This window comes from Drosophila kikkawai, chromosome 2L (genome assembly GCF_030179895.1).
Source record: "Drosophila kikkawai strain 14028-0561.14 chromosome 2L, DkikHiC1v2, whole genome shotgun sequence".
NCBI lineage: Eukaryota > Metazoa > Arthropoda > Insecta > Diptera > Drosophilidae > Drosophila > Drosophila kikkawai.
The window spans coordinates 7,687,703-7,700,971 of NC_091728.1; the positions used below are offsets into that span (position 1 = coordinate 7,687,703).

General features: G+C 42.2%; 1 protein-coding gene and 1 long non-coding RNA gene across 5 annotated transcripts in view; one reads left to right on the forward strand and one right to left on the reverse strand.

Moving 5' to 3' along the window:
• Positions 1-13,269, reverse strand: part of Pde1c (Phosphodiesterase 1c) — a 109,354-nt gene that overhangs the window by 79,638 nt on the left and 16,447 nt on the right. The gene's annotated exons all lie outside the window — the stretch shown is intronic.
• LOC138927886 (uncharacterized) lies at positions 339-1,852 on the forward strand. Its single transcript, XR_011444329.1, has 2 exons — positions 339-652; positions 709-1,852. It is a non-coding gene; the product is annotated as an uncharacterized lncRNA (long non-coding RNA).

Consider the following 13,269-nt stretch of genomic DNA (forward strand, 5'->3'; position numbering starts at 1 on the left):
AGTATTTAATATAAAATTAAAAGAGTATCCGACTCCAATTCTGGTACGATCCAAAATAAGAATGGAAAATGTCACTGCTGTTGAAAAATATATTTATTTCTTCATTAAATTCTTATATACCCCTGCGTTTTATAAACACCTTGTATAAAAAGAAGCGGATGCTTAATGAATGCCCAACCAGAACGAAAACATTGAAAATAATAACAAGGACCGCCGACATCTTTGGCACGTTTCATTCAGGTTCAAGGCGCCGCCGGAGAAAGCCATAAAAAAAGTACGAAGAGAGAACCGAAAAGGTATTCGAGAAAGCTGGCCATAAAAAATATCACCTTGTGGGAATCGAGCCAGTGTGGCAACTCGATAAGTTTTATCGCCCACATTTTTCAAACAACCGGGCTGTTAAAGTTACGATCCTGCCAAATCGCTAATATGCGATAGGACCTAAAAAAGACCACAAAAATTCGCGAACAGGATTTTTGCAAGCCACGGTCACATTGGATCCCCTCACTTCCGTTCTCTTTCTCACAAGGCGTCCCCGAGTTCGGATTAATTTTTGTCGATCCTAAATCCGCAAGCATCGTGTCGATCCGACAGTATTTGTTAAAGCGAATCATACCCATATTAAGTAAATTTAGTGCTCTAACGTATATTGGTAAGCTTGTGTGAATAATCGATCGCCGGAGTGCTAATTTTGCCTTTTCAAAACAGCGTCAGCCGTATCGGCAGAGTCGTCCAAGCGACCGGCATTGTTTTTGCCAGCAATTGCCCACCACGTGAGGTGGCAGTCATTTGTGGCATTCATCGTTGGCATGGTCTGTGGCTTCTCAGCGGGATCAACGCCACGTGTCATCGGAGCATTCGCACGCACAGCGTGGGGCTGCGCTTCCCATTTCGGCGGCCATACACGTGCCGATTGCGGTGATCCTCGATTTGGATTTTCTTTACCGCCTCGCTAACGTGTCACCGTTCCCTCACACGGCGCGCATATTGGATCGCCGTTCCCTCACACGGTGCACATATTGGATCACCGTGCTTTTCTTCGGCGCACCTATTGGATCGCCGTGTGTCTTTTTCGTGGCCACATCGTTCTTTGCCACATCGCCGTGCATCTTTGCCACATCGCGTGCGCTCTGCCGCATCCACACCTTGGCGGGCTGGTCTCGTTCCGCTCACGCCTCACGCAAGGGATTGCGGCCATCCCTGTCGCACATAGTGCGTGTCATCTTCATCAGCGCGAACGACGGAAGTAGCATTACATATCCGTATTGAGAGCTGGTGGCTGATCCGGCCCACACTCTGCTCCAGGAGCGGATAAACATGAATGATAGTGTCTAAAATATAATTAATTTTGCATATAGGAGCTTTTGATTTAAGAATTCGTACTTATAAACCTTTTCGGTCGTAATTTAGCAATTTTTTTTTGGGAGATTTGGCAATTATAATATCGTTTTGTCCCTCAAATAACTTAAAACACATACAGCTACACATCACCAGTCATCAGGCCTGCTGACGTCGATGGAGAAAGCGTGAGTACGGCCTAGCCGCAAAACAACAAAATAAAACTGAACCCATACTTATAATTTCGCCAAGACTCCTGAAATAGTTTGCACATCTTAATTAATTAATTGATCCAAAAGAATATTAATAAGTTAATCTATTTAATGTAAAGTAAAAAAAGAAAAAGCGTTCTTTCTTATCTTAAATTTTATTTCCTTTCATTTGATCTAAAAACAAACTGACTCAATAAGAGGTCTCGTAACGTAAATAACGTAAACTTAGGCTTAAGGATTAGATTTAGGAAAATGTCTTTCAATATTATCTCAGCCTGCAATTATATGACTTTGAAAATGAACTAATTTGATATCTTGTTGGGCACCTAAGGGGATGTAGAGCATTGGTTGTATAAGGGTGGAGCCTGAATGGACTTCACAGGTTGGGAGGGTTTAGATTGAGGCCAATAACATCGGAGCCTCATCTTCAATAGGTACACTTCCTTCGTCTGATTCATATTATTTACCATATCCCCAGCTAGAGTATCTCTGTCTACAATATTAGTTATGTAGCACCATTGTTCATGTCAACACAAAACCCACGCCCATTTTCCCTGAGCCTGCCGAGCAGAAAAAGTAGACAGAGCGTGTTGAGGTGGACAACGCTCGGTGAGTGTGTTTGTTACATAATTAATTGGCGCCCAAACGTTAAGGCCAGCCCGATGCCTGATTAGGCACCTGTCGTTTGACAGCCGAGCTTCCCGTTAATATTCAAACCATCCACTTCTAGTTTCCGTTTAGTATTTCAAATTCTGTCCTGGAATTGATGGCATCTGGATAGGTTCGGAGCCATACCGGAGGAAATGTAATACTTTTAACTGTTTTTTTTCTATCAGTTCGGTAATAATCGAACATTATAGTTAAAAGAACATTCCAATTTGAGTAATTGATTCCTTGGAATTATAGTTCTGATTCAAAGTCGGTTCTATACCAGGATTTCAATATTCAAACACTACCTTCTTATCAGTTAGGATCGAGATTTTATCTGGCTGGATAGATTCGGCTAGTTACTCTTCTAATTGGTAAGACAAAATAAATTGATATTTATTTTACTACCCTTTATTTACATTCCGTTTACAACATTTGTACCTATTGAATTACACAACCAATTGCTATACTACCCAGGGTAAGACCTAAACTGCATTTCTCATTTATCGTATATCGTATTCATCTCGAACGACCAGTTTGTTTTCGTTATATCGTATCTTATCTTATCTTACCGTATCTCATTTCGTTTGTTTGTTTTATATTTCGAAAAGCGTCAAAAATGTTGACACACAGCAATGAAAATTTAGTAGATCTTCAGACTGATGAGTCTGCAAATTGCATCATCTGCAACGGACCAGTGAGTAATCTGGATTTAATTGAAGCCCGTTGCAAGCATTCTTTCCACAAGCTTTGCCTTGACAATTATAGCAAGAACAACGACAAATGCCCCAGGTGTGGCCAAACTTTCTCTCAACCCGAGGTAGGACCTCATTCGGCTCCTCTTAGTAGATCTCAGGGACACAAGGTACAGACACGTTCAGCGTCGCGAAATGCGGCAAAGCAAAACGGTGGTTCTGAGCAAAATTCACTGCAGGAAATTCGTAGCGAGGGTAACTCAGACTCGAGGGTGGTAACGGAAGATCACGTGGAAAAATTGATTCAGAAGTCAATGCAGACCTTCCAAGCTAACATGCTGCAGTCAGTTACAGAACAAATAACTTTGGCGTTCACACAATTGAATAGGTCCACATTTGCCAATAATGGACAAGGTGAGCCGCAGCGAGATTTCAGTCGAGACGGTTCCGATGCCAACTCAGATCGAAACAACATTCAACAGGCTAGGAATTCAACAGATTTTCGCAGTGATCGAAGTGATCTCTCTCTGGATCGACCAGACAGAATTTCGAATATTATATCCAATTGGCGTATTAAATTTAGTGGTTCAGCTAACGACATTGCTATAGAAGATTTTATTTACCGTGTCAATTGCCTCACTTCACAATGCCTGAACGGCAACTTTGAACTTCTCTCCCATTTTGCTAACTTACTGTTCGCAGGCCCTGCATTAGCCTTTTACTGGCGCGTTCATAGATCGGCAGATAACATGAATTGGAACTTGCTTTGCAGGCGTTTAAAGGAAAGATATCAAGATCAGAGATCTGATCGTGAGATTAAATGTGCCATGCGTAGACGCAAACAGGGTAACACGGAAAATTTTGATGACTTTTTGGATGCAATGCTTTCCATCGCAGATTCCCTTCGTGAACCAATGCAGGACAGTGAAATTGCGGTAGAAGTTCGTCATAATCTCAGACCGGAGATCAAGCACGAATTATTGCACATTGACACCCCAAACTTAGCAACATTGCGAAAGGAGTGTCACAGGCACGAAGAATTCTTTCTTAACACCCGAATGAAGCCCATTCAACGTTCGAACCCAAGCAAGCGTTTCGTTAACGCAATTCTGCAGGAAGAAGATTCAGAATCTCAGTCGGAGGAAGAACGTGAGGTCGAGGATGAAATTTGTGTAGTTAAGACGGCTGAGAAAATTAAGTGCTGGAACTGTGAGGAAACAGGCCACAGTTACCACAATTGCCTTAAACCTCGTCGTATTTTTTGTTATGGTTGTGGAACACCGGAGGTGTATAAGCCCAACTGTGCAAAATGTAATTCGGTTTCGGAAAACCCCAAGAAGGACATTCGTTACGCGAAGAAAACGGATGTCCGCCGCTAGCTTCGAAAATACCAACAGAACCAGATTTTGTGGCAAATGATGTTCATTCCATTTTGCCTACCTTTCAACCAGACATATCAGAAACCAAACCTTTTAACCCATACCATTTGCGGGTACAGGAGTACGCAAAGCGTAGATCCCAAATTTTGCAAGCTAATCCTGTTTATCGTCGCAAACAGCGATCTTCACGGCGAATTCGTAAATTTTGGACTCGTAAGCGATCATTAAATCGTTTTATGATTTCCTCAATCGCACAAAACAAAAGCGATATTCGGCCTTTTACAAACATAGAAATATTTGGTCAACCGTATTTAGCTCTCTTGGACAGTGGCGCCAACAAAAGCGTTATAGGTGGTGAGCTAGCAAAACAAATAATTTCAGCTAAGCCGTTTAATAAATTTAAATCGGTAGTGAGAACCGCTGATGGGCAATCGCAATATGTTGCAGGCACGATACACATTCCCCTGACTTATAACTCAATTAGTGACAACTTTGAATTCCTGATAGTACCTTCGATAAAGCATGAAGTTATATGCGGAATGGATTTTTGGCAAAATTTTGGCATTTCGATCAAGCAAACAGTTGCGATCAACGAAATTAACTGTGAACCGGAAGAACACTCGAATAATGTGAGATTGTCCGATTTACAAAAATCAAAATTGCAGAAAGTAATAGACTTTTTTCCATCATTCGAGAACGAGGGCTTAGGATTAACTAGGTTGTTAGAGCACAATATCGACACATCCAATGCAAAGGCAATAAAGCAACGATTCTATCCACTTTCACCAGCTAAAGAAAAACTTTTATGTGAAGAAATCGACCGCATGATTAAAATGGATGTCATCGAAGAGGCTCCTTCATCGCCTTGGTCTTCTCCAGTTATCTTGCACATCAAGCCTGGCAAGGTACGATTTTGTCTCGATGCAAGGAAATTGAATGCAGTCACGGTGAAGGACGCATACCCCATCCCTATAATGGATGGATTGCTGAGTCGACTTCCACCCGTACACTGCATATCCAAAATTGACCTCAAAGATGCCTTTTGGCAGATCTGTTTAGATCAAGAATCTCGTGCCAAAACTGCTTTTACCGTTCCGAATCGTCCGCTATATCAATTCAAGAGGATGCCTTTTGGATTGTCAAACGCTCCACAAACCATGTGCCGATTAATGGACTTGGTTATTCCCTACCAATTAAAATCGCATGTGTTAGTCTACCTCGATGACCTGCTTGTTTTGTCAAACAACTTCGAAGAACATCTTCTGCATTTATCCGAAGTAGCTACCCAATTGCGTAAGGCTGGATTAACAATAAACGTTCAGAAAAGTCAATTCTGCCTGAAAACTGTAGACTACCTTGGTTACCTGGTGGGTGAAGGTACTCTTCAAATAAATCCAAACAAAATCGCAGCCGTGAGCGAATTTCCGGTTCCGAAGACCCAAAAACAGCTCCGAAGATTTCTTGGTATGACTGGTTGGTACCAGCGGTTCATATCCAACTATTCCACAGTCATTTTCCATCTGACGGAACAACTACGTGGCAAAACACTAAGTTGGAACGATAATGCCCAAGAAGCTTTCGAAAACATCAAGGCCAAGTTATGCTCTGCTCCTTGCCTTGTTCATCCCAATTACGACAAACCATTCATTTTGCAGTGTGATGCTTCACTACATGGAGTGGGTGCAGTTCTAGCTCAATGCGACGATTCCGGTTGTGAGCGTCCCATAGCGTTCATGTCCAAAAAGCTAAACAAAGCCCAGCGTAACTATACAGTTACGGAACTCGAATGCATGGCTGTAGTGTTAGCAATTAAAAAGTTCAGAATGTACATTGACGGTCATAGCTTTAAGGTAGTAACCGATCACTCAAGTCTTCGATGGCTAATGAACCAATCGGATCTAAGCGGTAGATTGGCAAGATGGGCTATCAAGCTACAGGGTTTTTCTTTCCAAATCGAACATCGCAAAGGAACCGAAAATGTGGTGGCAGATGCTTTGTCTCGATCGTTCGAAGAGATTGACATCTCTGCAATAGACCTTGAAATTTATCCCGAAATTGACCTATCATCAAGCGCTTTTCAATCGGAAGAGTACTCCGCTCTCAGAGACAAATTCAAATCTCTGAAATCACCGGATTTCAAAGTCATAGATGAGTTCATCTATCATCGTGCAACGTTCCCCAATTCTTATGACGTTTCACCAGACGATTGCTGGAAACTTTTCGTTCCTGAGTCGTTGCGTCAAAGTGTAATTAGTTCGGCTCACGACCAACCAACATCTGCTCATTGTGGAATGGCCAAATGCCTAGAGCGTATCAGACGACGTTTCTATTGGCCAAACATGGTTATCAACGTTCGTGATTACATTCGAAATTGCGAAACATGCCAGACCACAAAATATCCTACCCATTCTTTAAAACCACCAATGGGAGCACAAGTGCAAAGTGAAAGGATATTCCAAAGACTTTATCTCGATTTTATAGGGCCATTTCCGCGCTCCAATTCCGGCAATATTGGAATATTGATTATTCTTGATCACTTTTCCAAATTCACCTTTCTAAAAGCAGTGAAAAAGTTTACGGCTAAAGTGGTCATCAATATATTGCGCGATGAAATATTTTCATGCTTTGGTGTACCCGAAACAGTCGTCAGTGATAACGGAACTCAATTTAAAAGCCGTGATTTCTCTGACTTCCTTTCGAAATATGGCGTTCGTCATATGTTTACTGGTGCCTATGCTCCACAATCCAACAGTGCTGAGAGAGTCAACCGTTCAATCAATGCTGCTTTAAGAGCATATATTCGCACCGACCAACGCGAATGGGACACATTTCTCAGTAGCATCAACTGCTCTCTTCGTAACTCGATTCACCAATCCATCGGTTTATCGCCTTATCATGTTGTTTTTGGTCAACACATGATATCCCACGGTCATGACTACAAACTGCTGCGTAAACTAAACCTTCTTGCAGAAGGCGAAGTAAGCCTGACAAAAACTGACGAATTCCAAAGGATTCGTTCTAACATCGGCAAACATTTGAATAAGGCTTACGAGGCAAACCAAAAGTCTTACAATCTTCGAACAAGACCCCGTTCTTTTGAGGTTGGCCAAGAAGTAGTCAAAAGGAATTTTGTACTTAGCAACGCAGCAAAGGATTTTAATGCGAAACTCGCTCCTGTAGGTATCAAGGCCCGAGTGAAGGCAAGAATTGGACATTCAATTTACCTCTTAGAGGACATGAACGGAAAGGAACTGGGTAGATTTCATGCCAAGGATATCTGGTGATTGCTCTTGATTCCTTTTTCAGCTTTTATTGTTAATCACAGGGACTAAAAATCAAAGCTGTGGTTGTGGGAATCGAGCCAGTGTGGCAACTCGATAAGTTTTATCGCCCACATTTTTCAAACAACCGGGCTGTTAAAGTTACGATCCTGCCAAATCGCTAATATGCGATAGGACCTAAAAAAGACCACAAAAATTCGCGAACAGGATTTTTGCAAGCCACGGTCACATTGGATCCCCTCACTTCCGTTCTCTTTCTCACAAGGCGTCCCCGAGTTCGGATTAATTTTTGTCGATCCTAAATCCGCAAGCATCGTGTCGATCCGACAGTATTTGTTAAAGCGAATCATACCCATATTAAGTAAATTTAGTGCTCTAACGTATATTGGTAAGCTTGTGTGAATAATCGATCGCCGGAGTGCTAATTTTGCCTTTTCAAAACAGCGTCAGCCGTATCGGCAGAGTCGTCCAAGCGACCGGCATTGTTTTTGCCAGCAATTGTCCACCACGTGAGGTGGCAGTCATTTGTGGCATTCATCGTTGGCATTGTCTGTGGCTTCTCAGCGGGATCAACGCCACGTGTCATCGGAGCATTCGCACGCACAGCGTGGGGCTGCGCTTCCCATTTCGGCGGCCATACACGTGCCGATTGCGGTGATCCTCGATTTGGATTTTCTTTACCGCCTCGCTAACGTGTCACCGTTCCCTCACACGGCGCGCATATTGGATCGCCGTTCCCTCACACGGTGCACATATTGGATCACCGTGCTTTTCTTCGGCGCACCTATTGGATCGCCGTGTGTCTTTTTCGTGGCCACATCGTTCTTTGCCACATCGCCGTGCATCTTTGCCACATCGCGTGCGCTCTGCCGCATCCACACCTTGGCGGGCTGGTCTCGTTCCGCTCACGCCTCACGCAAGGGATTGCGGCCATCCCTGTCGCACATAGTGCGTGTCATCTTCATCAGCGCGAACGACGGAAGTAGCATTACATATCCGTATTGAGAGCTGGTGGCTGATCCGGCCCACACTCTGCTCCAGGAGCGGATAAACATGAATGATAGTGTCTAAAATATAATTAATTTTGCATATAGGAGCTTTTGATTTAAGAATTCGTACTTATAAACCTTTTCGGTCGTAATTTAGCAATTTTTTTTTGGGAGATTTGGCAATTATAATATCGTTTTGTCCCTCAAATAACTTAAAACACATACAGCTACACATCACCAGTCATCAGGCCTGCTGACGTCGATGGAGAAAGCGTGAGTACGGCCTAGCCGCAAAACAACAAAATAAAACTGAACCCATCCTTATAATTTCGCCAAGACTTCTGAAATAGTTTGCACATCTTAATTAATTAATTGATTCAAAAGAATATTAATAAGTTAATCTATTTAATGTAAAGTAAAAAAGGAAAAAGCGTTCTTTCTTATCTTAAATTTTATTTCCTTTCATTGGATCTAAAACAAACTGACTCAATAAGAGGTCTCGTAACGTAAATAACGTAAACTTAGGCTTAAGGATTAGATTTAGGAAAATGTCTTTCAATATTATCTCAGCCTGCAATTATATGACTTTGAAAATGAACTAATTTGATATCTTGTTGGGCACCTAAGGGGATGTAGAGCATTGGTTGTATAAGGGTGGAGCCTGAATGGACTTCACAGGTTGGGAGGGTTTAGATTGAGGCCAATAACATCGGAGCCTCATCTTCAATAGGTACACTTCCTTCGTCTGATTCATATTATTTACCATATCCCCAGCTAGAGTATCTCTGTCTACAATATTAGTTATGTAGCACCCTTGTTCATGTCAACACAAAACCCACGCCCATTTTCCCTGAGCCTGCCGAGCAGAAAAAGTAGACAGAGCGTGTTGAGGTGGACAACGCTCGGTGAGTGTGTTTGTTACAACCTGCTGTGTTATTGTTTTTCAGTTCTTTGCGCATTTTGCTTTTCTTTTATTTTGTTCTCTCTTCCAGTCGAACCAATTTTCCTTAGGGTTTTCCCCAGCTGGCTCAGGACCTGAATAAAAGTCACCGATGATTGCCATAATAATTCATATCGAGCATAGCCGTCCGCGTGGAGGCTGTGTGCTGTCGGTCGTCGTCGGCTGCTGGTCGGTCACAAGGTGGCGTGAAGTGTTTTTGGTAAATTGATAAGAATATTGCTTATGCTGGCAGGGCTCTGGAGTGCGCATACGGTGCGTATACGTTATGTGGCTATGATTGATGATGCGACCACAATTTCAATTAGGTGGCGGTCTGCCCGATGGAAGATGAACTCCCATAGCACTCGGTATTTTTATCCACTCATCGACGACGGGTTATATATGGTTGTGCATTTGTGATGTAAATGAATTGAATATTTTTGGAATGTGAGCAGCCTTTACGCATCCTCTACTTGGGTTACCTAAGTGGCGAAAATTGATTGAATTGAGAAACATAATATGGCTTTTTGATATAAAATTCAACTGACCTTAAATAAGCAATGGAAATCCCTAGCTGTGAGAGCTTCGTAAAAAAAGCTCTATATTTAATTTTGTCCGTTTTTCCCTTGATTAACTCTGACAAATTAAAACAATCTCTCGGCGTTTTCCCTTTTATCAGCTTAATTCCGGAACGTATTTTCAACACCATAGACCTGCCTTTTAAAATAGTGTGTCCCTTTTTTTTAGTGAAATGTTGTCACCCGCAATGAAGGCGACCTGAAGCTTCGGCGCTGGGCCATGAAATGTAAACAATTTTTATTTTATTTTATTTTCTCCTTTTTTTTCGATGCCAACCAACGTGGGATGGAGCCAGGCATTCACACGCCAATCGAGTTACTTGTTTTTTAAATTACATTTTTCGTTTCGTTCCCTACAGTTTGGGCGATGAAAGTAAACAACAACAAGTTGGTTATCCTCAGTGGCACTAGGTTTGGTTTTCATTCCCAATTCTGGCCGTAAAATAAATATGAAGTCGGGAATGGATTGGGCAAACAATAACTGCCGGAATAGATATGGCCATGTAGTCTACACATAGAGATAGTACTACAGGGAAGCTTGTATCACTTGAACGTTCAGGAAAGTCAGTTAGTTTGGTTGAAGAGAAACTCATTTAATTCTTTGATTATTTATTTGGGAATCTAAGACCAACTTAAATTTTTCCTAATAAGTTGCACGTAGTATGTAGAAGTTGGACTGTGAAATACTCCAGGGAGTGCTGCGTGTTGAGACTTCGCCTTCAGCTTCATCATTCGCACGTTTCAGTTTTTAGAGGGGGAGAGTTTCGGAAAAACTCGTGGGGAAATGGATGCCCAACGTTTGCGTTTCAATTTCCGTTGATTGAAGTTGCCAAATGACTCACCAAACACCTGGCCGTGTAGCACCTGACCAACAGTCGGAGGCCCAGCGGTTGCTTTGCCTAGTCGCCGGCTGGAAATTGAGAGCAATCAGCTACGGAAACGATGGCAATTAAATTGAATGCCGACGCCATTAAAGATGAGGACAGGCAGTGGCTTGGGGAGATGGAAATGGATATTTATTCTTGGATATTTTCAAAGTATTTATCCTGTATCCTGTCTGCCTGTTTTGGGGTATCTTAGGGGAGTTTTATGAGCTTCCCAGCCACCGCTCATGCTACATAGCTGCCACAGAATGTAAAGCTCGAAAAGTTTCAGCCTAAGTAGTTTCATTCGATTAACACAGTTTTAGCCACAGAGTTAACTTGGTCTACGCCTGACTAATAAACTTTTAATTGAATTCTAAGGCTTCACTGAGACTAGAAAACCTGTAAAATCTCACATCGCCTGCCCGCAACATCACCACTCTCGTAACGATTTTCCGTTATGGCAACATTTCAATTTCCCTGCTGGTCCTGTGTGAAAAATTAATGCCAAATTCGAAACAAATTGCAAAAGGCGGTGGCAGAGTGTTGAAAGTGACAACGGCAGTCAGCCAACGACGGTGACAGGAAGTAAAGGATGCCAACAGGATGTCTGACGATGGCGGAGCAAAGCTATATAGCAACTAATGAGCGAGGAGTTAAGAACTGTAGAGATACCCTAAACAAAGTTCTTTAAGATAGAAATTTATAAATAAAGTATGGAACTCGCAAATAAGTATTTCTATAAAGAAAAGCTTAAATTGTTCTTGGGTTTAATGTTAGTTTAACTCTGCAAAAAAAGAGGCTTGTACTTGGAAAGAGAAAATAATTTAAAATGTAAACAAAGGGCTTAAGTTCGCTCACAAAAAACTCTTCGTATTGCGTATCTCATTTGAACAGTCTGTTGTAATTTAATTATATACAAAATCGACATTATGTCAACATATCAAGCACACAAATCGTTTGTTAAATGTTTCTCTATCTCACTTTGCACAATTTATTTTATCAATTTAACTGCATTTGGACGTCACAGCTTAGACAAGCTTAGAATGCCATTCTGGCCTCTAACTGACAAGTCCCTGAAAGTCCGATATACCCCAACAGCGTTCGTTTTGACTTGGTGCAAAAACATTTTTGCCAAAATATGCCCGCAAACCTCAACAGCATTTTTGGACAGAGGAAGCGTGGGGTCGGAGTTTAGTGGGCAAATCCACTTGTTCACTTCCCACCCAAAAATAAAACCGAAAAAAAAGAAAACATTCACAACAAAATAAAGTAGGGTGTGCGTGGGTCCCAAAAGCTGGGCTTGGTTTGGTTTGCTTAGTGGGTTGGGTTAGTCTGCTGTTGGCATTCGGTGGCAAGGCAAAAAATCAATGTTGCCAGCAACAACACATTGGCAAGAGGAACCAGAACCATAACCAGGACCAGAACCAGGACGAGGACCAAACCCAGAAGCAGGAGCAGCGACATCTTGTCAGGGCCGTCACCTCGATGCCAAAGGAATGTTTTCCGCCCACAAGCCGACTTGTTTCCTTGTTTTCCTACAAGGATCCCCCTCGCGTCTGACGTCCAAGCAATTTAAATTTATAAGCGCTAATATTGTCAAAGCGTAACGCAACAAAGAATCCAACTCGGGTCCTTCCTGTGCCTTCCGTTCACTCTGCTCCTTGTGCATTGTTATCCCTCGGCATGCTTTTATAGCAGCCAGCCTTTGTCGCGGGAAACATAAATTAAATGGCCAAAGCAATAAAAACCAAATCAATTTGAGCGTGAAATCGATTTTCATTTTTCTACCACTCTTGCTTGTTGCTCGTCGCCAGGACTCTGCTCCAATCCTTCGGCGCCAATCGATAAATTCTCGATTGCAACAGGTACGACTGGGTGCTGGTGACTGGTGCCTGGCGATTGGCGGTGGAAAGCAACTAAATCAACGACTTTGTCGAGGTAATGGGCGCTGGTCATGCCCGACCCAATGGCACCGCTGCCGTCGTTTACCGCCTTGATTAATGTCGCACGCCGGAATGGATTGGCGGGAAGGTAGGTGAAGGTAAGGCGGAATCGGAATTGGATTTTTCCCTATTCCCTGAACATTTTTTCTTGCCTTAAACTTCAATTAAGGTGCAAAAGTAAAACGCTACCAGCTTTAGTGAAAGGTGCGTTTATATTTTAATTCTATATTAAATTTTTGTAAATATAACCACTCAAAGTATGCCCCTAGAAGGTGACTTAAAGTATAATTAAATAATCACTTTCAGCATAAATATTTTCCCAGCACTTGTAAACTACAATTTAATTTAATTTCCGCTTGCAAACAATTTTGATAGTTTGATAAAGTGACTGCAAAGGTTA